At 53.7% G+C, this 25,631-nt stretch overlaps 13 non-coding genes and 6 pseudogenes across 16 annotated transcripts; all 19 read left to right on the top strand.

The window, feature by feature from the left end:
- Window positions 1-705: 705 nt before the first annotated feature.
- LOC144821176 (U1 spliceosomal RNA) lies at window positions 706-869 on the top strand. Its single transcript, XR_013608276.1, has one exon. It is a non-coding gene; the product is annotated as a U1 spliceosomal RNA (small nuclear RNA).
- An 891-nt stretch (window positions 870-1,760) lies between these two features.
- On the top strand, window positions 1,761-1,924 carry LOC144821177 (U1 spliceosomal RNA). The gene has a single exon (XR_013608277.1). It is a non-coding gene; the product is annotated as a U1 spliceosomal RNA (small nuclear RNA).
- Window positions 1,925-2,867: 943 nt separating this feature from the next.
- LOC144818061 (deoxycytidine kinase 2 pseudogene) lies at window positions 2,868-4,379 on the top strand (annotated as a pseudogene). Its single transcript, XR_013607027.1, has one exon. The product of XR_013607027.1 is annotated as a deoxycytidine kinase 2 pseudogene (transcript).
- On the top strand, window positions 4,378-4,515 carry LOC144820500 (U1 spliceosomal RNA; annotated as a pseudogene).
- Window positions 4,516-10,472: 5,957 nt separating this feature from the next.
- Window positions 10,473-10,637, top strand: LOC144820517 (U1 spliceosomal RNA). The gene has a single exon (XR_013607821.1). It is a non-coding gene; the product is annotated as a U1 spliceosomal RNA (small nuclear RNA).
- Window positions 10,638-11,528: 891 nt separating this feature from the next.
- On the top strand, window positions 11,529-11,692 carry LOC144821178 (U1 spliceosomal RNA). The gene has a single exon (XR_013608278.1). It is a non-coding gene; the product is annotated as a U1 spliceosomal RNA (small nuclear RNA).
- Window positions 11,693-12,309: 617 nt separating this feature from the next.
- On the top strand, window positions 12,310-12,473 carry LOC144821179 (U1 spliceosomal RNA). The gene has a single exon (XR_013608279.1). It is a non-coding gene; the product is annotated as a U1 spliceosomal RNA (small nuclear RNA).
- Window positions 12,474-13,364: 891 nt separating this feature from the next.
- Window positions 13,365-13,528, top strand: LOC144821180 (U1 spliceosomal RNA). Its single transcript, XR_013608280.1, has one exon. It is a non-coding gene; the product is annotated as a U1 spliceosomal RNA (small nuclear RNA).
- Window positions 13,529-14,419: 891 nt separating this feature from the next.
- Window positions 14,420-14,583, top strand: LOC144821181 (U1 spliceosomal RNA). Its single transcript, XR_013608281.1, has one exon. It is a non-coding gene; the product is annotated as a U1 spliceosomal RNA (small nuclear RNA).
- An 891-nt stretch (window positions 14,584-15,474) lies between these two features.
- On the top strand, window positions 15,475-15,638 carry LOC144821182 (U1 spliceosomal RNA). Its single transcript, XR_013608282.1, has one exon. It is a non-coding gene; the product is annotated as a U1 spliceosomal RNA (small nuclear RNA).
- Window positions 15,639-16,529: 891 nt separating this feature from the next.
- Window positions 16,530-16,693, top strand: LOC144821183 (U1 spliceosomal RNA). The gene has a single exon (XR_013608283.1). It is a non-coding gene; the product is annotated as a U1 spliceosomal RNA (small nuclear RNA).
- Window positions 16,694-17,636: 943 nt separating this feature from the next.
- Window positions 17,637-19,148, top strand: LOC144818062 (deoxycytidine kinase 2 pseudogene; annotated as a pseudogene). Its single transcript, XR_013607028.1, has one exon. The product of XR_013607028.1 is annotated as a deoxycytidine kinase 2 pseudogene (transcript).
- On the top strand, window positions 19,149-19,286 carry LOC144820501 (U1 spliceosomal RNA; annotated as a pseudogene).
- Window positions 19,287-19,903: 617 nt separating this feature from the next.
- On the top strand, window positions 19,904-20,067 carry LOC144821184 (U1 spliceosomal RNA). Its single transcript, XR_013608284.1, has one exon. It is a non-coding gene; the product is annotated as a U1 spliceosomal RNA (small nuclear RNA).
- An 891-nt stretch (window positions 20,068-20,958) lies between these two features.
- On the top strand, window positions 20,959-21,122 carry LOC144821185 (U1 spliceosomal RNA). The gene has a single exon (XR_013608285.1). It is a non-coding gene; the product is annotated as a U1 spliceosomal RNA (small nuclear RNA).
- An 891-nt stretch (window positions 21,123-22,013) lies between these two features.
- Window positions 22,014-22,177, top strand: LOC144821186 (U1 spliceosomal RNA). Its single transcript, XR_013608286.1, has one exon. It is a non-coding gene; the product is annotated as a U1 spliceosomal RNA (small nuclear RNA).
- Window positions 22,178-23,120: 943 nt separating this feature from the next.
- LOC144818063 (deoxycytidine kinase 2 pseudogene) lies at window positions 23,121-24,632 on the top strand (annotated as a pseudogene). Its single transcript, XR_013607029.1, has one exon. The product of XR_013607029.1 is annotated as a deoxycytidine kinase 2 pseudogene (transcript).
- Window positions 24,633-24,770, top strand: LOC144820502 (U1 spliceosomal RNA; annotated as a pseudogene).
- Window positions 24,771-25,387: 617 nt separating this feature from the next.
- LOC144821187 (U1 spliceosomal RNA) lies at window positions 25,388-25,551 on the top strand. Its single transcript, XR_013608287.1, has one exon. It is a non-coding gene; the product is annotated as a U1 spliceosomal RNA (small nuclear RNA).
- The last annotated feature ends 80 nt before the right edge of the window (window positions 25,552-25,631 follow it).

The raw sequence follows: 25,631 nt of genomic DNA on the forward strand, positions 1-25,631 counted from the left end.
GGACCTATCCAGAGACAGGGCAGTAGGCCCTGGCCAGGTGACATGTCTGCTCCTTTCGATCGCCAGCCCTGGGGCTGTGGCCTGGCTGCCAGCCACTTGCCTCACCCTAGCCTTCCCGGGCCCAGACTCTGGCTGAGAACCCCAGGCTGTGGCCCGGCGAGGGCTCTGCCCGGCGAGGGTTCTGCTGCGTTTGGGAGCGTTCGGGAAGGCGTGAGGGGCTCGGGGCGAGAACCCCTGCTCGCTTGCTGGCCGCTTTGTCTCTGACTTTCAGCCACAAGCAGTCAACTGGGGCCTAGCCAGGCAACAGGTCACTGCCTACTCTAGAGTTGGCTTCAGTGGCAGGTCTTGAGCATCAAAAGCCCCAAATCTCTGCTTCTGGGCCCAAAATCGACCTGGCAAGCCCCCTTCTGTGAGTGCTGTAGCCCTGGCTTTCCCGCCCGTGTGAGCTGCGTGCAGTATAGTGAAAGCAGGGCCCTGGTGGGCGTGGACATGCAAATTTTGCAGGCCGGCCGAGGCCTGTGGGAAGCTGCTGTGGGTAGCTGCGCGCTTTCCAAAGTGGGCACAGGGCCCTTGGCTGGGCAACCTTGGGCCTCACAAGGCCCATGCTCTGCCTCGCCCGGCCTCAGGCCTTCCCTGTGTGGATGCCACCCTCGCTCTGCGGGGAGATGCCATGCGGGCCGCCCTCGCCCTGTCCCCTTCCAACTCATACTTACCTGGCAGGGGAGACACCATGATCACGAAGGTGGTTCTCCCAGGGTGAGGCTCATCCATTGCACTTCGGATGTGCTGACCCCTGCGATGTCCCCAAATGCGGGATACTCGACTGCATAATTTCTGGTAGTGGGGGACTGCGTTCGCGCTTTCCCCTGATCTCTGGTTTCAAGAAAGACAAAAAGGGAGAGAAAAATAAAAAGGAGTCTGGAGCACCTTTCGTCGTCTTCTGTGGTCTGTCCAGGGTGCTGCGGCTGGATTGGAAGGGGGCGTGGGCAAGAGGGGATAGCATGCAAAGTGCTGAGCCTGGGGAATGATGGGATAGTTGAAGCCTCCCACTCTGGGGACCTATCCAGAGACAGGGCAGTAGGCCCTGGCCAGGTGACATGTCTGCTCCTTTCGATCGCCAGCCCTGGGGCTGTGGCCTGGCTGCCAGCCACTTGCCTCACCCTAGCCTTCCCGGGCCCAGACTCTGGCTGAGAACCCCAGGCTGTGGCCCGGCGAGGGCTCTGCCCGGCGAGGGTTCTGCTGCGTTTGGGAGCGTTCGGGAAGGCGTGAGGGGCTCGGGGCGAGAACCCCTGCTCGCTTGCTGGCCGCTTTGTCTCTGACTTTCAGCCACAAGCAGTCAACTGGGGCCTAGCCAGGCAACAGGTCACTGCCTACTCTAGAGTTGGCTTCAGTGGCAGGTCTTGAGCATCAAAAGCCCCAAATCTCTGCTTCTGGGCCCAAAATCGACCTGGCAAGCCCCCTTCTGTGAGTGCTGTAGCCCTGGCTTTCCCGCCCGTGTGAGCTGCGTGCAGTATAGTGAAAGCAGGGCCCTGGTGGGCGTGGACATGCAAATTTTGCAGGCCGGCCGAGGCCTGTGGGAAGCTGCTGTGGGTAGCTGCGCGCTTTCCAAAGTGGGCACAGGGCCCTTGGCTGGGCAACCTTGGGCCTCACAAGGCCCATGCTCTGCCTCGCCCGGCCTCAGGCCTTCCCTGTGTGGATGCCACCCTCGCTCTGCGGGGAGATGCCATGCGGGCCGCCCTCGCCCTGTCCCCTTCCAACTCATACTTACCTGGCAGGGGAGACACCATGATCACGAAGGTGGTTCTCCCAGGGTGAGGCTCATCCATTGCACTTCGGATGTGCTGACCCCTGCGATGTCCCCAAATGCGGGATACTCGACTGCATAATTTCTGGTAGTGGGGGACTGCGTTCGCGCTTTCCCCTGATCTCTGGTTTCAAGAAAGACAAAAAGGGAGAGAAAAATAAAAAGGAGTCTGGAGCACCTTTCGTCGTCTTCTGTGGTCTGTCCAGGGTGCTGCGGCTGGATTGGAAGGGGGCGTGGGCAAGAGGGGATAGCATGCAAAGTGCTGAGCCTGGGGAATGATGGGATAGTTGAAGCCTCCCACTCTGGGGACCTATCCAGAGACAGGGCAGTAGGCCCTGGCCAGGTGACATGTCTGCTCCTTTCGATCGCCAGCCCTGGGGCTGTGGCCTGGCTGCCAGCCACTTGCCTCACCCTAGCCTTCCCGGGCCCAGACTCTGGCTGAGAACCCCAGGCTGTGGCCCGGCGAGGGCTCTGCCCGGCGAGGGTTCTGCTGCGTTTGGGAGCGTTCGGGAAGGCGTGAGGGGCTCGGGGCGAGAACCCCTGCTCGCTTGCTGGCCGCTTTGTCTCTGACTTTCAGCCACAAGCAGTCAACTGGGGCCTAGCCAGGCAACAGGTCACTGCCTACTCTAGAGTTGGCTTCAGTGGCAGGTCTTGAGCATCAAAAGCCCCAAATCTCTGCTTCTGGGCCCAAAATCGACCTGGCAAGCCCCCTTCTGTGAGTGCTGTAGCCCTGGCTTTCCCGCCCGTGTGAGCTGCGTGCAGTATAGTGAAAGCAGGGCCCTGGTGGGCGTGGACATGCAAATTTTGCAGGCCGGCCGAGGCCTGTGGGAAGCTGCTGTGGGTAGCTGCGCGCTTTCCAAAGTGGGCACAGGGCCCTTGGCTGGGCAACCTTGGGCCTCACAAGGCCCATGCTCTGCCTCGCCCGGCCTCAGGCCTTCCCTGTGTGGATGCCACCCTCGCTCTGCGGGGAGATGCCATGCGGGCCGCCCTCGCCCTGTCCCCTTCCAACTCATACTTACCTGGCAGGGGAGACACCATGATCACGAAGGTGGTTCTCCCAGTGAACTGAGCACCATTAACGCGAGCAGCGGCACGCAGGGTCCCCTCACAGCACCGACATGGCGACACCCCCGAAAAGGATGTGCATCAGCCCAGTTTTCGAGAGCAGCTTTGACAAGCGGTCCAGGAAGCTGTCCATCGAGGGGAACATCGCCGCTGGAAAATCTACGTTTGTTCGTATGCTGGAGAAAGCAAGTGATGAGTGGGAGATTATTCCTGAACCTATCGCAAGGTGGTGCAACGTGCAAACAAATGAAGATGAACACGAGGAACTTTCAACTTCTCAGAAAAGTGGTGGCAACTTGCTCCAAATGCTGTACGATAAGCCTACTCGATGGGCTTACACTTTCCAGACCTATGCTTGTTTGAGTAGAGTAAGGGCGCAGTTAAAGCCGGTGTCAGCAAAACTACAAGAAGCTGAGCGACCTGTACAATTTTTTGAAAGATCAGTTTACAGTGACCGGTATGTGTTTGCGTCCAACTTGTTTGAATCTGGGAACATCAATGAAACTGAATGGGCAATTTATCAGGACTGGCATACGTGGCTTTTGAATCAATTTGAGTCTGAGATCGAGCTGGATGGAATGATCTACCTTAGAAGTACACCTGAGAAATGTATGGAACGTTTGCGCTATAGGGGCAGGGAAGAAGAGCAGGGAATTGAGCTGGAATATCTAGAAAAACTTCACTTCAAACATGAAATGTGGCTCCATTCAAGAACCATGAATGTTGACTTTGAAAACCTCCGGGATATTCCAATCTTGGTCTTAGACGTTAATGAGGACTTCAAAAATGACAAGATTAAACAGGAAGATTTACTGGAAAAGGTCAAGATATTTCTGAATTCACTTTAACCTCTGAAGAACCTCGCCAAAGAAACTTTGCTCTTGGAAACTCACTAAAAGCCAGACTGTACAAGAAAAAGCAGTCCCTAATTATTGCACATATTTGTATATATGTATTGCATTTTAATGTTTTGTATGAAATGAATACTGATGTATTGGAATGTCTAAATCGGACAAAATGTTTATGGTGCTATTTTATTGTAACTTGCTGCTTTGATTTTATGTATATAATGTTCATTTTAAGGTGACCTCCCTGGAAAAGAGGGCGGATTGCATGAAGTTTCCCCAATACACAAAGACCACAGTCCTGCCTTTACTCCAAAGCACTCCAAATTTCTGCTCTCACTTACACCCCTGTAAGTGTTACGCTACAGCACCCATGGTACAGATTATTTGAACCGTTTTGATGGGCTACTAGATGTGACTGCTCATGGGTGTTTGTTCCTCCTTGTAGGCTGGTGGGGCAGGCGAATCCCTGCCTCGTCGACTTGTACAAGACTAACCCCCTTAGCTCTTTTCCTGCAAGCTCGAAGAACCTAGATTGTTGTCTTAGTTGTAAAACTTTGCATTAATAAGTTGGGTGTCAAGACCAATCCATGCAGATCGGACTTGATTGTTTTTAATAAAAAAACTTTTTGGTCAAAAAAAAAAAAAAAAAAAAAAAAAAAAAAAAAAAAAAGGTGGTTCTCCCAGGGTGAGGCTCATCCATTGCACTTCGGATGTGCTGACCCCTGCGATGTCCCCAAATGCGGGATACTCGACTGCATAATTTCTGGTAGTGGGGGACTGCGTTCGCGCTTTCCCCTGATCTCTGGTTTCAAGAAAGACAAAAAGGGAGAGAAAAATAAAAAGGAGTCTGGAGCACCCTTTGACGTTTCTTGTCGTCCGTCCAGGGTGCTGTAAGCTGGCTGGAATGGGGAGTGGGCGAGGGCCCATTACATATGCGAATTGACGAGCTTGGGGGATGCTGGGTTAGGGCTTAGAAACGTGCTTCTGGGCCCGATTTCGGCCTGGCAAGCCCTCTTCTCTGCTTGCCGTAGCCTTTGCTTGCGCACAGTTTGGAGGGCCTGACAGATCTGCTTTTGGGCCCGATTTCGACCTGCCAAGCCCTCTGGTGTGCTAGCTGTAGCCCTGGCTTTCCCCCCATGTGAGCTGCGTGCAGAGTAGTGAAAGCAGGGCCCTGATTGGCGCTGCTGGTGGGCGTGGACATGCAAATTTTGCAGGCCGGCCGAGGCCTGTGGGAAGCTGCTGTGGGTAGCTGCGCGCTTTCCAAAGTGGGCACAGGGCCCTTGGCTGGGCAACCTTGGGCCTCACAAGGCCCATGCTCTGCCTCGCCCGGCCTCAGGCCTTCCCTGTGTGGATGCCACCCTCGCTCTGCGGGGAGATGCCATGCGGGCCGCCCTCGCCCTGTCCCCTTCCAACTCATACTTACCTGGCAGGGGAGACACCATGATCACGAAGGTGGTTCTCCCAGGGTGAGGCTCATTGTTGTAAATGAAGAAGGCTCCACAATGAGGTAAGTAAAGCTTGAGCTTTATTGCAGCACAGATGTAGGTAGGTCAGTCCCCAGTCCAACCCGAGCTCCAACTGCCAACAGGGCGAAGGAGCGCTCCAGAACACAGAACTTATGAAGGGTTCTAGAGTGCTGGCCAGGGAAAGAAGCCAAGCACTGTACAACATATCTCCCCTCGTTGCAAGGAAAGCAAACACATAAAAGAAAACATCCTAATGTACATAGTCATTCAAGTATGTGGGAGGGCGACGAGAGCGGGAGCTCCTTAAACCAACGTCAGCCAAGGGAGAGGAGAAAGGAGCAGGAACGGAAGCAGAAACAAGTGAAGCAGAAGTACACAAAGAGGTAGAAGCATCACCACCACCCACCTCCCCCCGTTCAGTCGGCAACGGCATGGGCAGGGTAGAGTTACCAGACGACAGTAAGTATCCATTACAACCATCATTATGAGCCGGGAGTAGGCCATCAGAAGAACAGTCTTGGCGTTTCTGGTAGAGGGCCACCCTCCGGTAATTCCAACTTTCACCATTAGTCAGAACAATAAAGTGAGGGAAAACCCTCTTGACTTTGTAGGGCCCCCTAAATTTACTGAGACCTTTGGCAAATCTGCCTGGCTTAACCTTAACCAGGTCACCAACGGAAATGGGCAAGGGAATGTTGTCATGAATTGAAGGGACATTGCCATTTGAACTTTTTAGCCATGCAGGGGTCAATTTGCCTACGGGCGCGCGACCACGCATAAGTTCAAAGGGAGACTTTTCACCACTCTTATGGGGTGTGGAGCGGTAAGCCCAGACTAATTCCTGGACACGCTCTATAGAGAAACAGCCAGATTCAACAAACATCTGAATTATACCCTTGACAAGGCGATTCACCCTTTCGCATATGCCATTGCCCTGTGGATTGTAAAGACTGGTCTTCTGATGTCTGATACCACACTCATTCACAAAGTTAGTCATCTTCAAAGACGTGAGTTGAGTCCCATTATCTGAAATGAGAACAGAAGGGTACCCCTCATTGATAAAAGTGCTTTTCAAAAACTTAATGGTGACATCAGTGGTGATTTCCTTTACGAACTGAACACACAGCCACTTGGAGAAGCAATCAATTAAAACAATTGCAAAACGATAATCAATAGGTAGTTCATTCATAGGTCCTATGAAATCAATACAAACACTATGCCAGGGAGTATTTTCAAAAGCAATTTTTTGCGAGGACTGAGAGCCCAATACCTTGAGGCGTTTCTCCCCCTCCTTGCAGAAACTACACTTTGTAACACAATCCACTGCATCGTTGTCGATAGAGGGCCACCAAAAGTTCAGTTTGACGCGGCGTTGGGTCAAACTTTGACCCAAGTGCCCTTCATGAGCCAAGTCTAAGATCCTTTTCCTTAGTGAAAAGGGAGGGACAAAACGGTCACCTCGCATCAAAACATCTTTACCCTCCAAAGAGAATTCATCCAAGATTTTTAGGAAGGGTCTGATTGAAGGACTAACAGTACTTTCCCTCCTAGTACCATTGGACACAAGCCTGATGACAGCCTTCAAGGTTAAATCCTCAGTCATGCCTTTGGACCATTCATCACGAGAAAATGAACCACCGCTCACTGACAAAACATCCTCCATCACTGCAACCGCAAGATCATCTGACGGGAGTACCGAGTCAGAATCAGTGGAAGGAATGGGAAGTCTGGACAAACAATCTGCTTGGACATTCCTCCACCCATGAACAAATTCGATCTCACACTGATAATCCTGCAAACGGGAAGCCAGTCTCGCCAATCTCGGGGAACCCTTGCCAGCCCCACCAGGAGCTAACACATTTAGCAAGGGCTTATGGTCTGTACGTAGAACAAACTTGTAACCCCATAGATATGTTCGAAAGTAGCTTGTTCCCCAGACCGCGGCAAGAGCTTCACGCTCAATTACCGAGTAGTTAGACTCAGAGGAGGATAGGGGTCTAGACGCGAAAGCAATGGTTTTTTCAGCACTACCATGCCTTTGTAAGAGGACTGCACCAAGACCAATGGCACTGGCATCAACCATGAGAATGGAGGGTCGAGCAGTGTCAAAAGGAGTGAGCACATTGGCCGATTTGAGTTCACCTTTGATGAATCTAAAACAGGACTCATGTTCAGAGGTCCAATTAAATTTTACACCTTTTTTGAGTAAGGATCTCAGGGAAGCAGTCTTGGATGAGAAGTCTCTTACGAATTTCGAGTAAAACTCGATCAAACCCATAAAAGAGCGAAGCTGATCTTTGTCAACTGGGGAGGGTGCCAACTCAATGGCTTCTAGTAAATTTTTCTTAGGTTTAATACCTTCTTCAGATAAGCAAAATCCTAGGTACTCAATTTCTCTTAAGAGAAAAGCACATTTTTCCTTTCTTAGAGTCAAACCAGCCTCATCCACTCTGATTAACACATCCTGTAAAATTTTGTTGTGTTCTTGCAGGGAATTACCATAAATCAAGATATCGTCTTGAAAATATAGTACCTTATCAAGACCTTTGAAGACTTCAGAAACGAGTCTCTGGAACACACTAGCAGCTGAAACTAGCCCAAAGGGTAGCCTGGTGAATTGAAATGTGCCCTCACTGGTGATGAACGCAGTTAAATGTTTGGAGCTTTCGTCCAAACAAATTTGATGATAGGCATGTTTGAGGTCCAACTTACTGAAGAACTTTGCCCCTTTGAGAGTTGATACCAATTCTCCTATGTTGGGTAGAGGGAATACATCTGCTACTACACACTTGTTAAGGGAACGAAGATCCACACAGAACCTGATCTTGTTGTCCGGTTTCTGCGAGATCACAACGGGCGAAACCCAAGGAGACGCCTCGACGGGTTCGATGATTCCCCCTTGGAGCATCTCTTCAATAGTAGCTTTGACCTCATCTCGTAGGGCAAAGGGCACTCTCCTTACTTTGTGCTGTACGGGTGAGCTGCCGTCCTTGAGGACTATACGATGCGAATACCCAATGAGTTCACCCAACTCATCTCTAAAAACATTTTTATATTTAGTTAAAATGACCTCTATGGATGGGGTTTCAACAATAGCGATGGGATTATCGGATCTAGGATCAACCACTATGTGCAGATCATATTGTTGGTGACGGCCTAAGATTGCCGGACCATCAGCAGATATGTAAATCTTACCACATGCCAATCTTCCTTTGAAACTAATTTCAGCTTCGAAAAAACCCAGTATATCGATTTTCTCCCCCTGGTATCCAGATGGGAAAATGTCACACTTTTTCAACACTCTTTCGCCCCACACACTTTTCATCAGGGAATTGGGAATTATAGTCCATTTTGAACCTGTATCTACCATGAGTGTAATCACTTTTCCATCAATACCAAATTCATCTTTATATGGATTACTTCTCTGGTTATCACACGCACACACTGTGTCAGTCAGGACTAGGGTTTTGTTGACATCACGTCTCAATTCATCACTTTCGTTCACAACTGTAACTCTTGAATTGTTCTTGTTCCTACACATTTTTGCGAAATGTCCAGTCTTACCACACTTTAGACATTCCTTGTTATTTGCAAAGCAAAATTTACCATCAGAGGGATGGGAAAAACTACCACACCTCGAACAAATCTTTTGATTATTCTTGGTATAGTAAGATTGTTGTGTGTTCTTTTTCTGAAGGACATAACCCTTCTTTCTAACAATTGCGATGGCAGTAGCTTCGTCGTCACTATTTTCGCTATGTATACTCTTATGAGAAATTTCTGCTACTTTGGTCTCCAAACTACTTTTCTGCAGTTCCTTCATACACTTTTCGCTTTCTTCTACAATCTTAGCAAGCTCTATGGCATCTTTTAAACTTGGATTCTTTGCCGCCCATAAACGTTCTTGTACTTTTCTATTATTGGCTTGAACGACTAGCTGGTCTCTGATTAGTTCGTCAGCCATCTGGCCAAAGTTACATTTGATAGATAACTCTCGCAATCTCGCTACGAATTCATCAATGCTCTCCTCAGGCAATTGTTTATTTTTATAAAATTTAAATCTTTGGAGAATAAGGTTTTCCTCCTTGCCAAAACGGGTCTCCAACCTTGCTATTGCTTCCTTAAATTCGTCAAAGTCAGCTTGTGAGCCTACAGGTAGTACTTGAGGCAAATACCTAAATAAACGTTGCCCTTCTTTACCCAATGTGGTCATGAGTAATGCTTTTTTCCGTTTGGGTGAATAATCTTCGCCGTCTAGAGCTTCAATGTAATTATAAAACATTACTATCCAGTCTTCCCAAGCTATCTGAGGTATGCCAGGCTCTGATAAGAATTGAGGAGGTAGGGCGACATTGATAGCTTGGGCCATGTTCACTGACTGCACAAATAGTAAACTCGTAAACACTCCAAATTTAACCAGAAAAAAATTTTTTTATAATATAGGCTTACGTTTATGATGAAGGAGAACTGGGGTGAAGAGCCAATATCAGCAACAAGTAGATGCTTAGCGCTCAAACAGGAGCGTATCTGTGGAGAACCAAAATATCTAAATCAAGGCAAAATGTCCGAAAACGTCGTGTGTAAGACGTTTGCAATGGTTACTATAGCGAGGGTATGTGCGCTAAAGTTTTCCGCTTCTGAACGAGATTTATTTTCAAAGACGCAGGTTCGCTGTAGCGATGCGTTCCAGTGATGCTTTAGCTTGCGTTTCAATGACGCAGCTTCCGGTTGTCAAGCAGTAACTTCCGTTGTCTGCGTTATGTCGTTAGAGCCTGCGCAGACACTGTCAGGATTTGCGCTTCTATGACGCTGCCGCTGCTGGCGCGTGTTGCGTTGCTAACGCTCGTTGCTAAGCGTTAGTCTTCTGGTGACGCTTGTATGGTGTAGTGTTGCTGACGCGTGTTGCTAAGCGACTCACCGTGATAATAGTCAGTTGCGGTGACGTGGCTTAGTGAACCAGAAGTCCTCCGAAGGCAAGATTCCTGAATAAATCAAGTTTTTTCTTTCCAAGCAGCCGTCTGCGTCCTCGTTCCTCGCTGTGCACACGGGGTTCTTGAGGGGATTCTGAGTCTACCGCTCTGTAGGAGTTTCTTGCAGCTGCAGCAATACGTGGAGAAGAAGGGGTTGGACACTCCACAAGTCCAAGTCGCCAAGTGTTGTAAATGAAGAAGGCTCCACAATGAGGTAAGTAAAGCTTGAGCTTTATTGCAGCACAGATGTAGGTAGGTCAGTCCCCAGTCCAACCCGAGCTCCAACTGCCAACAGGGCGAAGGAGCGCTCCAGAACACAGAACTTATGAAGGGTTCTAGAGTGCTGGCCAGGGAAAGAAGCCAAGCACTGTACAACACTCATCCATTGCACTTCGGATGTGCTGACCCCTGCGATGTCCCCAAATGCGGGATACTCGACTGCATAATTTCTGGTAGTGGGGGACTGCGTTCGCGCTTTCCCCTGATCTCTGGTTTCAAGAAAGACAAAAAGGGAGAGAAAAATAAAAAGGAGTCTGGAGCACCTTTCGTCGTCTTCTGTGGTCTGTCCAGGGTGCTGCGGCTGGATTGGAAGGGGGCGTGGGCAAGAGGGGATAGCATGCAAAGTGCTGAGCCTGGGGAATGATGGGATAGTTGAAGCCTCCCACTCTGGGGACCTATCCAGAGACAGGGCAGTAGGCCCTGGCCAGGTGACATGTCTGCTCCTTTCGATCGCCAGCCCTGGGGCTGTGGCCTGGCTGCCAGCCACTTGCCTCACCCTAGCCTTCCCGGGCCCAGACTCTGGCTGAGAACCCCAGGCTGTGGCCCGGCGAGGGCTCTGCCCGGCGAGGGTTCTGCTGCGTTTGGGAGCGTTCGGGAAGGCGTGAGGGGCTCGGGGCGAGAACCCCTGCTCGCTTGCTGGCCGCTTTGTCTCTGACTTTCAGCCACAAGCAGTCAACTGGGGCCTAGCCAGGCAACAGGTCACTGCCTACTCTAGAGTTGGCTTCAGTGGCAGGTCTTGAGCATCAAAAGCCCCAAATCTCTGCTTCTGGGCCCAAAATCGACCTGGCAAGCCCCCTTCTGTGAGTGCTGTAGCCCTGGCTTTCCCGCCCGTGTGAGCTGCGTGCAGTATAGTGAAAGCAGGGCCCTGGTGGGCGTGGACATGCAAATTTTGCAGGCCGGCCGAGGCCTGTGGGAAGCTGCTGTGGGTAGCTGCGCGCTTTCCAAAGTGGGCACAGGGCCCTTGGCTGGGCAACCTTGGGCCTCACAAGGCCCATGCTCTGCCTCGCCCGGCCTCAGGCCTTCCCTGTGTGGATGCCACCCTCGCTCTGCGGGGAGATGCCATGCGGGCCGCCCTCGCCCTGTCCCCTTCCAACTCATACTTACCTGGCAGGGGAGACACCATGATCACGAAGGTGGTTCTCCCAGGGTGAGGCTCATCCATTGCACTTCGGATGTGCTGACCCCTGCGATGTCCCCAAATGCGGGATACTCGACTGCATAATTTCTGGTAGTGGGGGACTGCGTTCGCGCTTTCCCCTGATCTCTGGTTTCAAGAAAGACAAAAAGGGAGAGAAAAATAAAAAGGAGTCTGGAGCACCCTTTGACGTTTCTTGTCGTCCGTCCAGGGTGCTGTAAGCTGGCTGGAATGGGGAGTGGGCGAGGGCCCATTACATATGCGAATTGACGAGCTTGGGGGATGCTGGGTTAGGGCTTAGAAACGTGCTTCTGGGCCCGATTTCGGCCTGGCAAGCCCTCTTCTCTGCTTGCCGTAGCCTTTGCTTGCGCACAGTTTGGAGGGCCTGACAGATCTGCTTTTGGGCCCGATTTCGACCTGCCAAGCCCTCTGGTGTGCTAGCTGTAGCCCTGGCTTTCCCCCCATGTGAGCTGCGTGCAGAGTAGTGAAAGCAGGGCCCTGATTGGCGCTGCTGGTGGGCGTGGACATGCAAATTTTGCAGGCCGGCCGAGGCCTGTGGGAAGCTGCTGTGGGTAGCTGCGCGCTTTCCAAAGTGGGCACAGGGCCCTTGGCTGGGCAACCTTGGGCCTCACAAGGCCCATGCTCTGCCTCGCCCGGCCTCAGGCCTTCCCTGTGTGGATGCCACCCTCGCTCTGCGGGGAGATGCCATGCGGGCCGCCCTCGCCCTGTCCCCTTCCAACTCATACTTACCTGGCAGGGGAGACACCATGATCACGAAGGTGGTTCTCCCAGGGTGAGGCTCATCCATTGCACTTCGGATGTGCTGACCCCTGCGATGTCCCCAAATGCGGGATACTCGACTGCATAATTTCTGGTAGTGGGGGACTGCGTTCGCGCTTTCCCCTGATCTCTGGTTTCAAGAAAGACAAAAAGGGAGAGAAAAATAAAAAGGAGTCTGGAGCACCTTTCGTCGTCTTCTGTGGTCTGTCCAGGGTGCTGCGGCTGGATTGGAAGGGGGCGTGGGCAAGAGGGGATAGCATGCAAAGTGCTGAGCCTGGGGAATGATGGGATAGTTGAAGCCTCCCACTCTGGGGACCTATCCAGAGACAGGGCAGTAGGCCCTGGCCAGGTGACATGTCTGCTCCTTTCGATCGCCAGCCCTGGGGCTGTGGCCTGGCTGCCAGCCACTTGCCTCACCCTAGCCTTCCCGGGCCCAGACTCTGGCTGAGAACCCCAGGCTGTGGCCCGGCGAGGGCTCTGCCCGGCGAGGGTTCTGCTGCGTTTGGGAGCGTTCGGGAAGGCGTGAGGGGCTCGGGGCGAGAACCCCTGCTCGCTTGCTGGCCGCTTTGTCTCTGACTTTCAGCCACAAGCAGTCAACTGGGGCCTAGCCAGGCAACAGGTCACTGCCTACTCTAGAGTTGGCTTCAGTGGCAGGTCTTGAGCATCAAAAGCCCCAAATCTCTGCTTCTGGGCCCAAAATCGACCTGGCAAGCCCCCTTCTGTGAGTGCTGTAGCCCTGGCTTTCCCGCCCGTGTGAGCTGCGTGCAGTATAGTGAAAGCAGGGCCCTGGTGGGCGTGGACATGCAAATTTTGCAGGCCGGCCGAGGCCTGTGGGAAGCTGCTGTGGGTAGCTGCGCGCTTTCCAAAGTGGGCACAGGGCCCTTGGCTGGGCAACCTTGGGCCTCACAAGGCCCATGCTCTGCCTCGCCCGGCCTCAGGCCTTCCCTGTGTGGATGCCACCCTCGCTCTGCGGGGAGATGCCATGCGGGCCGCCCTCGCCCTGTCCCCTTCCAACTCATACTTACCTGGCAGGGGAGACACCATGATCACGAAGGTGGTTCTCCCAGGGTGAGGCTCATCCATTGCACTTCGGATGTGCTGACCCCTGCGATGTCCCCAAATGCGGGATACTCGACTGCATAATTTCTGGTAGTGGGGGACTGCGTTCGCGCTTTCCCCTGATCTCTGGTTTCAAGAAAGACAAAAAGGGAGAGAAAAATAAAAAGGAGTCTGGAGCACCTTTCGTCGTCTTCTGTGGTCTGTCCAGGGTGCTGCGGCTGGATTGGAAGGGGGCGTGGGCAAGAGGGGATAGCATGCAAAGTGCTGAGCCTGGGGAATGATGGGATAGTTGAAGCCTCCCACTCTGGGGACCTATCCAGAGACAGGGCAGTAGGCCCTGGCCAGGTGACATGTCTGCTCCTTTCGATCGCCAGCCCTGGGGCTGTGGCCTGGCTGCCAGCCACTTGCCTCACCCTAGCCTTCCCGGGCCCAGACTCTGGCTGAGAACCCCAGGCTGTGGCCCGGCGAGGGCTCTGCCCGGCGAGGGTTCTGCTGCGTTTGGGAGCGTTCGGGAAGGCGTGAGGGGCTCGGGGCGAGAACCCCTGCTCGCTTGCTGGCCGCTTTGTCTCTGACTTTCAGCCACAAGCAGTCAACTGGGGCCTAGCCAGGCAACAGGTCACTGCCTACTCTAGAGTTGGCTTCAGTGGCAGGTCTTGAGCATCAAAAGCCCCAAATCTCTGCTTCTGGGCCCAAAATCGACCTGGCAAGCCCCCTTCTGTGAGTGCTGTAGCCCTGGCTTTCCCGCCCGTGTGAGCTGCGTGCAGTATAGTGAAAGCAGGGCCCTGGTGGGCGTGGACATGCAAATTTTGCAGGCCGGCCGAGGCCTGTGGGAAGCTGCTGTGGGTAGCTGCGCGCTTTCCAAAGTGGGCACAGGGCCCTTGGCTGGGCAACCTTGGGCCTCACAAGGCCCATGCTCTGCCTCGCCCGGCCTCAGGCCTTCCCTGTGTGGATGCCACCCTCGCTCTGCGGGGAGATGCCATGCGGGCCGCCCTCGCCCTGTCCCCTTCCAACTCATACTTACCTGGCAGGGGAGACACCATGATCACGAAGGTGGTTCTCCCAGGGTGAGGCTCATCCATTGCACTTCGGATGTGCTGACCCCTGCGATGTCCCCAAATGCGGGATACTCGACTGCATAATTTCTGGTAGTGGGGGACTGCGTTCGCGCTTTCCCCTGATCTCTGGTTTCAAGAAAGACAAAAAGGGAGAGAAAAATAAAAAGGAGTCTGGAGCACCTTTCGTCGTCTTCTGTGGTCTGTCCAGGGTGCTGCGGCTGGATTGGAAGGGGGCGTGGGCAAGAGGGGATAGCATGCAAAGTGCTGAGCCTGGGGAATGATGGGATAGTTGAAGCCTCCCACTCTGGGGACCTATCCAGAGACAGGGCAGTAGGCCCTGGCCAGGTGACATGTCTGCTCCTTTCGATCGCCAGCCCTGGGGCTGTGGCCTGGCTGCCAGCCACTTGCCTCACCCTAGCCTTCCCGGGCCCAGACTCTGGCTGAGAACCCCAGGCTGTGGCCCGGCGAGGGCTCTGCCCGGCGAGGGTTCTGCTGCGTTTGGGAGCGTTCGGGAAGGCGTGAGGGGCTCGGGGCGAGAACCCCTGCTCGCTTGCTGGCCGCTTTGTCTCTGACTTTCAGCCACAAGCAGTCAACTGGGGCCTAGCCAGGCAACAGGTCACTGCCTACTCTAGAGTTGGCTTCAGTGGCAGGTCTTGAGCATCAAAAGCCCCAAATCTCTGCTTCTGGGCCCAAAATCGACCTGGCAAGCCCCCTTCTGTGAGTGCTGTAGCCCTGGCTTTCCCGCCCGTGTGAGCTGCGTGCAGTATAGTGAAAGCAGGGCCCTGGTGGGCGTGGACATGCAAATTTTGCAGGCCGGCCGAGGCCTGTGGGAAGCTGCTGTGGGTAGCTGCGCGCTTTCCAAAGTGGGCACAGGGCCCTTGGCTGGGCAACCTTGGGCCTCACAAGGCCCATGCTCTGCCTCGCCCGGCCTCAGGCCTTCCCTGTGTGGATGCCACCCTCGCTCTGCGGGGAGATGCCATGCGGGCCGCCCTCGCCCTGTCCCCTTCCAACTCATACTTACCTGGCAGGGGAGACACCATGATCACGAAGGTGGTTCTCCCAGGGTGAGGCTCATCCATTGCACTTCGGATGTGCTGACCCCTGCGATGTCCCCAAATGCGGGATACTCGACTGCATAATTTCTGGTAGTGGGGGACTGCGTTCGCGCTTTCCCCTGATCTCTGGTTTCAAGAAAGACAAAAAGGGAGAGAAAAATAAAAAGGAGTCTGGAGCACCTTTCGTCGTCTTCTGTGGTCTGTCCAGGGTGCTGCGGCTGGATTGGAAGGGGGCGTGGGCAAGAGGGGATAGCATGCAAAGTGCTGAGCCTGGGGAATGATGGGATAGTTGAAGCCTCCCACTCTGGGGACCTATCCAGAGACAGGGCAGTAGGCCCTGGCCAGGTGACATGTCTGCTCCTTTCGATCGCCAGCCCTGGGGCTGTGGCCTGGCTGCCAGCCACTTGCCTCACCCTAGCCTTCCCGGGCCCAGACTCTGGCTGAGAACCCCAGGCTGTGGCCCGGCGAGGGCTCTGCCCGGCGAGGGTTCTGCTGCGTTTGGGAGCGTTCGGGAAGGCGTGAGGGGCTCGGGGCGAGAACCCCTGCTCGCTTGCTGGCCGCTTTGTCTCTGACTTTCAGCCACAAGCAGTCAACTGGGGCCTAGCCAGGCAACAGGTCACTGCCTACTCTAGAGTTGGCTTCAGTGGCAGGTCTTGAGCATCAAAAGCCCCAAATCTCTGCTTCTGGGCCCAAAATCGACCTGGCAAGCCCCCTTCTGTGAGTGCTGTAGCCCTGGCTTTCCCGCCCGTGTGAGCTGCGTGCAGTATAGTGAAAGCAGGGCCCTGGTGGGCGTGGACATGCAAATTTTGCAGGCCGGCCGAGGCCTGTGGGAAGCTGCTGTGGGTAGCTGCGCGCTTTCCAAAGTGGGCACAGGGCCCTTGGCTGGGCAACCTTGGGCCTCACAAGGCCCATGCTCTGCCTCGCCCGGCCTCAGGCCTTCCCTGTGTGGATGCCACCCTCGCTCTGCGGGGAGATGCCATGCGGGCCGCCCTCGCCCTGTCCCCTTCCAACTCATACTTACCTGGCAGGGGAGACACCATGATCACGAAGGTGGTTCTCCCAGGGTGAGGCTCATCCATTGCACTTCGGATGTGCTGACCCCTGCGATGTCCCCAAATGCGGGATACTCGACTGCATAATTTCTGGTAGTGGGGGACTGCGTTCGCGCTTTCCCCTGATCTCTGGTTTCAAGAAAGACAAAAAGGGAGAGAAAAATAAAAAGGAGTCTGGAGCACCTTTCGTCGTCTTCTGTGGTCTGTCCAGGGTGCTGCGGCTGGATTGGAAGGGGGCGTGGGCAAGAGGGGATAGCATGCAAAGTGCTGAGCCTGGGGAATGATGGGATAGTTGAAGCCTCCCACTCTGGGGACCTATCCAGAGACAGGGCAGTAGGCCCTGGCCAGGTGACATGTCTGCTCCTTTCGATCGCCAGCCCTGGGGCTGTGGCCTGGCTGCCAGCCACTTGCCTCACCCTAGCCTTCCCGGGCCCAGACTCTGGCTGAGAACCCCAGGCTGTGGCCCGGCGAGGGCTCTGCCCGGCGAGGGTTCTGCTGCGTTTGGGAGCGTTCGGGAAGGCGTGAGGGGCTCGGGGCGAGAACCCCTGCTCGCTTGCTGGCCGCTTTGTCTCTGACTTTCAGCCACAAGCAGTCAACTGGGGCCTAGCCAGGCAACAGGTCACTGCCTACTCTAGAGTTGGCTTCAGTGGCAGGTCTTGAGCATCAAAAGCCCCAAATCTCTGCTTCTGGGCCCAAAATCGACCTGGCAAGCCCCCTTCTGTGAGTGCTGTAGCCCTGGCTTTCCCGCCCGTGTGAGCTGCGTGCAGTATAGTGAAAGCAGGGCCCTGGTGGGCGTGGACATGCAAATTTTGCAGGCCGGCCGAGGCCTGTGGGAAGCTGCTGTGGGTAGCTGCGCGCTTTCCAAAGTGGGCACAGGGCCCTTGGCTGGGCAACCTTGGGCCTCACAAGGCCCATGCTCTGCCTCGCCCGGCCTCAGGCCTTCCCTGTGTGGATGCCACCCTCGCTCTGCGGGGAGATGCCATGCGGGCCGCCCTCGCCCTGTCCCCTTCCAACTCATACTTACCTGGCAGGGGAGACACCATGATCACGAAGGTGGTTCTCCCAGTGAACTGAGCACCATTAACGCGAGCAGCGGCACGCAGGGTCCCCTCACAGCACCGACATGGCGACACCCCCGAAAAGGATGTGCATCAGCCCAGTTTTCGAGAGCAGCTTTGACAAGCGGTCCAGGAAGCTGTCCATCGAGGGGAACATCGCCGCTGGAAAATCTACGTTTGTTCGTATGCTGGAGAAAGCAAGTGATGAGTGGGAGATTATTCCTGAACCTATCGCAAGGTGGTGCAACGTGCAAACAAATGAAGATGAACACGAGGAACTTTCAACTTCTCAGAAAAGTGGTGGCAACTTGCTCCAAATGCTGTACGATAAGCCTACTCGATGGGCTTACACTTTCCAGACCTATGCTTGTTTGAGTAGAGTAAGGGCGCAGTTAAAGCCGGTGTCAGCAAAACTACAAGAAGCTGAGCGACCTGTACAATTTTTTGAAAGATCAGTTTACAGTGACCGGTATGTGTTTGCGTCCAACTTGTTTGAATCTGGGAACATCAATGAAACTGAATGGGCAATTTATCAGGACTGGCATACGTGGCTTTTGAATCAATTTGAGTCTGAGATCGAGCTGGATGGAATGATCTACCTTAGAAGTACACCTGAGAAATGTATGGAACGTTTGCGCTATAGGGGCAGGGAAGAAGAGCAGGGAATTGAGCTGGAATATCTAGAAAAACTTCACTTCAAACATGAAATGTGGCTCCATTCAAGAACCATGAATGTTGACTTTGAAAACCTCCGGGATATTCCAATCTTGGTCTTAGACGTTAATGAGGACTTCAAAAATGACAAGATTAAACAGGAAGATTTACTGGAAAAGGTCAAGATATTTCTGAATTCACTTTAACCTCTGAAGAACCTCGCCAAAGAAACTTTGCTCTTGGAAACTCACTAAAAGCCAGACTGTACAAGAAAAAGCAGTCCCTAATTATTGCACATATTTGTATATATGTATTGCATTTTAATGTTTTGTATGAAATGAATACTGATGTATTGGAATGTCTAAATCGGACAAAATGTTTATGGTGCTATTTTATTGTAACTTGCTGCTTTGATTTTATGTATATAATGTTCATTTTAAGGTGACCTCCCTGGAAAAGAGGGCGGATTGCATGAAGTTTCCCCAATACACAAAGACCACAGTCCTGCCTTTACTCCAAAGCACTCCAAATTTCTGCTCTCACTTACACCCCTGTAAGTGTTACGCTACAGCACCCATGGTACAGATTATTTGAACCGTTTTGATGGGCTACTAGATGTGACTGCTCATGGGTGTTTGTTCCTCCTTGTAGGCTGGTGGGGCAGGCGAATCCCTGCCTCGTCGACTTGTACAAGACTAACCCCCTTAGCTCTTTTCCTGCAAGCTCGAAGAACCTAGATTGTTGTCTTAGTTGTAAAACTTTGCATTAATAAGTTGGGTGTCAAGACCAATCCATGCAGATCGGACTTGATTGTTTTTAATAAAAAAACTTTTTGGTCAAAAAAAAAAAAAAAAAAAAAAAAAAAAAAAAAAAAAAAAGGTGGTTCTCCCAGGGTGAGGCTCATCCATTGCACTTCGGATGTGCTGACCCCTGCGATGTCCCCAAATGCGGGATACTCGACTGCATAATTTCTGGTAGTGGGGGACTGCGTTCGCGCTTTCCCCTGATCTCTGGTTTCAAGAAAGACAAAAAGGGAGAGAAAAATAAAAAGGAGTCTGGAGCACCCTTTGACGTTTCTTGTCGTCCGTCCAGGGTGCTGTAAGCTGGCTGGAATGGGGAGTGGGCGAGGGCCCATTACATATGCGAATTGACGAGCTTGGGGGATGCTGGGTTAGGGCTTAGAAACGTGCTTCTGGGCCCGATTTCGGCCTGGCAAGCCCTCTTCTCTGCTTGCCGTAGCCTTTGCTTGCGCACAGTTTGGAGGGCCTGACAGATCTGCTTTTGGGCCCGATTTCGACCTGCCAAGCCCTCTGGTGTGCTAGCTGTAGCCCTGGCTTTCCCCCCATGTGAGCTGCGTGCAGAGTAGTGAAAGCAGGGCCCTGATTGGCGCTGCTGGTGGGCGTGGACATGCAAATTTTGCAGGCCGGCCGAGGCCTGTGGGAAGCTGCTGTGGGTAGCTGCGCGCTTTCCAAAGTGGGCACAGGGCCCTTGGCTGGGCAACCTTGGGCCTCACAAGGCCCATGCTCTGCCTCGCCCGGCCTCAGGCCTTCCCTGTGTGGATGCCACCCTCGCTCTGCGGGGAGATGCCATGCGGGCCGCCCTCGCCCTGTCCCCTTCCAACTCATACTTACCTGGCAGGGGAGACACCATGATCACGAAGGTGGTTCTCCCAGGGTGAGGCTCATCCATTGCACTTCGGATGTGCTGACCCCTGCGATGTCCCCAAATGCGGGATACTCGACTGCATAATTTCTGGTAGTGGGGGACTGCGTTCGCGCTTTCCCCTGATCTCTGGTTTCAAGAAAGACAAAAAGGGAGAGAAAAATAAAAAGGAGTCTGGAGCACCTTTCGTCGTCTTCTGTGGTCTGTCCAGGGTGCTGCGGCTGGATTGGAAGGGGGCGTGGGCAAGAGGGGATAGCATGCAAAGTGCTGAGCCTGGGGAATGATGGGATAGTTGAAGCCTCCCACTCTGGGGACCTATCCAGAGACAGGGCAGTAGGCCCTGGCCAGGTGACATGTCTGCTCCTTTCGATCGCCAGCCCTGGGGCTGTGGCCTGGCTGCCAGCCACTTGCCTCACCCTAGCCTTCCCGGGCCCAGACTCTGGCTGAGAACCCCAGGCTGTGGCCCGGCGAGGGCTCTGCCCGGCGAGGGTTCTGCTGCGTTTGGGAGCGTTCGGGAAGGCGTGAGGGGCTCGGGGCGAGAACCCCTGCTCGCTTGCTGGCCGCTTTGTCTCTGACTTTCAGCCACAAGCAGTCAACTGGGGCCTAGCCAGGCAACAGGTCACTGCCTACTCTAGAGTTGGCTTCAGTGGCAGGTCTTGAGCATCAAAAGCCCCAAATCTCTGCTTCTGGGCCCAAAATCGACCTGGCAAGCCCCCTTCTGTGAGTGCTGTAGCCCTGGCTTTCCCGCCCGTGTGAGCTGCGTGCAGTATAGTGAAAGCAGGGCCCTGGTGGGCGTGGACATGCAAATTTTGCAGGCCGGCCGAGGCCTGTGGGAAGCTGCTGTGGGTAGCTGCGCGCTTTCCAAAGTGGGCACAGGGCCCTTGGCTGGGCAACCTTGGGCCTCACAAGGCCCATGCTCTGCCTCGCCCGGCCTCAGGCCTTCCCTGTGTGGATGCCACCCTCGCTCTGCGGGGAGATGCCATGCGGGCCGCCCTCGCCCTGTCCCCTTCCAACTCATACTTACCTGGCAGGGGAGACACCATGATCACGAAGGTGGTTCTCCCAGGGTGAGGCTCATCCATTGCACTTCGGATGTGCTGACCCCTGCGATGTCCCCAAATGCGGGATACTCGACTGCATAATTTCTGGTAGTGGGGGACTGCGTTCGCGCTTTCCCCTGATCTCTGGTTTCAAGAAAGACAAAAAGGGAGAGAAAAATAAAAAGGAGTCTGGAGCACCTTTCGTCGTCTTCTGTGGTCTGTCCAGGGTGCTGCGGCTGGATTGGAAGGGGGCGTGGGCAAGAGGGGATAGCATGCAAAGTGCTGAGCCTGGGGAATGATGGGATAGTTGAAGCCTCCCACTCTGGGGACCTATCCAGAGACAGGGCAGTAGGCCCTGGCCAGGTGACATGTCTGCTCCTTTCGATCGCCAGCCCTGGGGCTGTGGCCTGGCTGCCAGCCACTTGCCTCACCCTAGCCTTCCCGGGCCCAGACTCTGGCTGAGAACCCCAGGCTGTGGCCCGGCGAGGGCTCTGCCCGGCGAGGGTTCTGCTGCGTTTGGGAGCGTTCGGGAAGGCGTGAGGGGCTCGGGGCGAGAACCCCTGCTCGCTTGCTGGCCGCTTTGTCTCTGACTTTCAGCCACAAGCAGTCAACTGGGGCCTAGCCAGGCAACAGGTCACTGCCTACTCTAGAGTTGGCTTCAGTGGCAGGTCTTGAGCATCAAAAGCCCCAAATCTCTGCTTCTGGGCCCAAAATCGACCTGGCAAGCCCCCTTCTGTGAGTGCTGTAGCCCTGGCTTTCCCGCCCGTGTGAGCTGCGTGCAGTATAGTGAAAGCAGGGCCCTGGTGGGCGTGGACATGCAAATTTTGCAGGCCGGCCGAGGCCTGTGGGAAGCTGCTGTGGGTAGCTGCGCGCTTTCCAAAGTGGGCACAGGGCCCTTGGCTGGGCAACCTTGGGCCTCACAAGGCCCATGCTCTGCCTCGCCCGGCCTCAGGCCTTCCCTGTGTGGATGCCACCCTCGCTCTGCGGGGAGATGCCATGCGGGCCGCCCTCGCCCTGTCCCCTTCCAACTCATACTTACCTGGCAGGGGAGACACCATGATCACGAAGGTGGTTCTCCCAGGGTGAGGCTCATCCATTGCACTTCGGATGTGCTGACCCCTGCGATGTCCCCAAATGCGGGATACTCGACTGCATAATTTCTGGTAGTGGGGGACTGCGTTCGCGCTTTCCCCTGATCTCTGGTTTCAAGAAAGACAAAAAGGGAGAGAAAAATAAAAAGGAGTCTGGAGCACCTTTCGTCGTCTTCTGTGGTCTGTCCAGGGTGCTGCGGCTGGATTGGAAGGGGGCGTGGGCAAGAGGGGATAGCATGCAAAGTGCTGAGCCTGGGGAATGATGGGATAGTTGAAGCCTCCCACTCTGGGGACCTATCCAGAGACAGGGCAGTAGGCCCTGGCCAGGTGACATGTCTGCTCCTTTCGATCGCCAGCCCTGGGGCTGTGGCCTGGCTGCCAGCCACTTGCCTCACCCTAGCCTTCCCGGGCCCAGACTCTGGCTGAGAACCCCAGGCTGTGGCCCGGCGAGGGCTCTGCCCGGCGAGGGTTCTGCTGCGTTTGGGAGCGTTCGGGAAGGCGTGAGGGGCTCGGGGCGAGAACCCCTGCTCGCTTGCTGGCCGCTTTGTCTCTGACTTTCAGCCACAAGCAGTCAACTGGGGCCTAGCCAGGCAACAGGTCACTGCCTACTCTAGAGTTGGCTTCAGTGGCAGGTCTTGAGCATCAAAAGCCCCAAATCTCTGCTTCTGGGCCCAAAATCGACCTGGCAAGCCCCCTTCTGTGAGTGCTGTAGCCCTGGCTTTCCCGCCCGTGTGAGCTGCGTGCAGTATAGTGAAAGCAGGGCCCTGGTGGGCGTGGACATGCAAATTTTGCAGGCCGGCCGAGGCCTGTGGGAAGCTGCTGTGGGTAGCTGCGCGCTTTCCAAAGTGGGCACAGGGCCCTTGGCTGGGCAACCTTGGGCCTCACAAGGCCCATGCTCTGCCTCGCCCGGCCTCAGGCCTTCCCTGTGTGGATGCCACCCTCGCTCTGCGGGGAGATGCCATGCGGGCCGCCCTCGCCCTGTCCCCTTCCAACTCATACTTACCTGGCAGGGGAGACACCATGATCACGAAGGTGGTTCTCCCAGTGAACTGAGCACCATTAACGCGAGCAGCGGCACGCAGGGTCCCCTCACAGCACCGACATGGCGACACCCCCGAAAAGGATGTGCATCAGCCCAGTTTTCGAGAGCAGCTTTGACAAGCGGTCCAGGAAGCTGTCCATCGAGGGGAACATCGCCGCTGGAAAATCTACGTTTGTTCGTATGCTGGAGAAAGCAAGTGATGAGTGGGAGATTATTCCTGAACCTATCGCAAGGTGGTGCAACGTGCAAACAAATGAAGATGAACACGAGGAACTTTCAACTTCTCAGAAAAGTGGTGGCAACTTGCTCCAAATGCTGTACGATAAGCCTACTCGATGGGCTTACACTTTCCAGACCTATGCTTGTTTGAGTAGAGTAAGGGCGCAGTTAAAGCCGGTGTCAGCAAAACTACAAGAAGCTGAGCGACCTGTACAATTTTTTGAAAGATCAGTTTACAGTGACCGGTATGTGTTTGCGTCCAACTTGTTTGAATCTGGGAACATCAATGAAACTGAATGGGCAATTTATCAGGACTGGCATACGTGGCTTTTGAATCAATTTGAGTCTGAGATCGAGCTGGATGGAATGATCTACCTTAGAAGTACACCTGAGAAATGTATGGAACGTTTGCGCTATAGGGGCAGGGAAGAAGAGCAGGGAATTGAGCTGGAATATCTAGAAAAACTTCACTTCAAACATGAAATGTGGCTCCATTCAAGAACCATGAATGTTGACTTTGAAAACCTCCGGGATATTCCAATCTTGGTCTTAGACGTTAATGAGGACTTCAAAAATGACAAGATTAAACAGGAAGATTTACTGGAAAAGGTCAAGATATTTCTGAATTCACTTTAACCTCTGAAGAACCTCGCCAAAGAAACTTTGCTCTTGGAAACTCACTAAAAGCCAGACTGTACAAGAAAAAGCAGTCCCTAATTATTGCACATATTTGTATATATGTATTGCATTTTAATGTTTTGTATGAAATGAATACTGATGTATTGGAATGTCTAAATCGGACAAAATGTTTATGGTGCTATTTTATTGTAACTTGCTGCTTTGATTTTATGTATATAATGTTCATTTTAAGGTGACCTCCCTGGAAAAGAGGGCGGATTGCATGAAGTTTCCCCAATACACAAAGACCACAGTCCTGCCTTTACTCCAAAGCACTCCAAATTTCTGCTCTCACTTACACCCCTGTAAGTGTTACGCTACAGCACCCATGGTACAGATTATTTGAACCGTTTTGATGGGCTACTAGATGTGACTGCTCATGGGTGTTTGTTCCTCCTTGTAGGCTGGTGGGGCAGGCGAATCCCTGCCTCGTCGACTTGTACAAGACTAACCCCCTTAGCTCTTTTCCTGCAAGCTCGAAGAACCTAGATTGTTGTCTTAGTTGTAAAACTTTGCATTAATAAGTTGGGTGTCAAGACCAATCCATGCAGATCGGACTTGATTGTTTTTAATAAAAAAACTTTTTGGTCAAAAAAAAAAAAAAAAAAAAAAAAAAAAAAAAAAAAAAAAGGTGGTTCTCCCAGGGTGAGGCTCATCCATTGCACTTCGGATGTGCTGACCCCTGCGATGTCCCCAAATGCGGGATACTCGACTGCATAATTTCTGGTAGTGGGGGACTGCGTTCGCGCTTTCCCCTGATCTCTGGTTTCAAGAAAGACAAAAAGGGAGAGAAAAATAAAAAGGAGTCTGGAGCACCCTTTGACGTTTCTTGTCGTCCGTCCAGGGTGCTGTAAGCTGGCTGGAATGGGGAGTGGGCGAGGGCCCATTACATATGCGAATTGACGAGCTTGGGGGATGCTGGGTTAGGGCTTAGAAACGTGCTTCTGGGCCCGATTTCGGCCTGGCAAGCCCTCTTCTCTGCTTGCCGTAGCCTTTGCTTGCGCACAGTTTGGAGGGCCTGACAGATCTGCTTTTGGGCCCGATTTCGACCTGCCAAGCCCTCTGGTGTGCTAGCTGTAGCCCTGGCTTTCCCCCCATGTGAGCTGCGTGCAGAGTAGTGAAAGCAGGGCCCTGATTGGCGCTGCTGGTGGGCGTGGACATGCAAATTTTGCAGGCCGGCCGAGGCCTGTGGGAAGCTGCTGTGGGTAGCTGCGCGCTTTCCAAAGTGGGCACAGGGCCCTTGGCTGGGCAACCTTGGGCCTCACAAGGCCCATGCTCTGCCTCGCCCGGCCTCAGGCCTTCCCTGTGTGGATGCCACCCTCGCTCTGCGGGGAGATGCCATGCGGGCCGCCCTCGCCCTGTCCCCTTCCAACTCATACTTACCTGGCAGGGGAGACACCATGATCACGAAGGTGGTTCTCCCAGGGTGAGGCTCATCCATTGCACTTCGGATGTGCTGACCCCTGCGATGTCCCCAAATGCGGGATACTCGACTGCATAATTTCTGGTAGTGGGGGACTGCGTTCGCGCTTTCCCCTGATCTCTGGTTTCAAGAAAGACAAAAAGGGAGAGAAAAATAAAAAGGAGTCTGGAGCACCTTTCGTCGTCTTCTGTGGTCT

Source organism: Lissotriton helveticus, chromosome 2_1, assembly GCF_964261635.1.
Source record: "Lissotriton helveticus chromosome 2_1, aLisHel1.1, whole genome shotgun sequence".
Classification (NCBI taxonomy): Eukaryota; Metazoa; Chordata; class Amphibia; order Caudata; family Salamandridae; genus Lissotriton; species Lissotriton helveticus.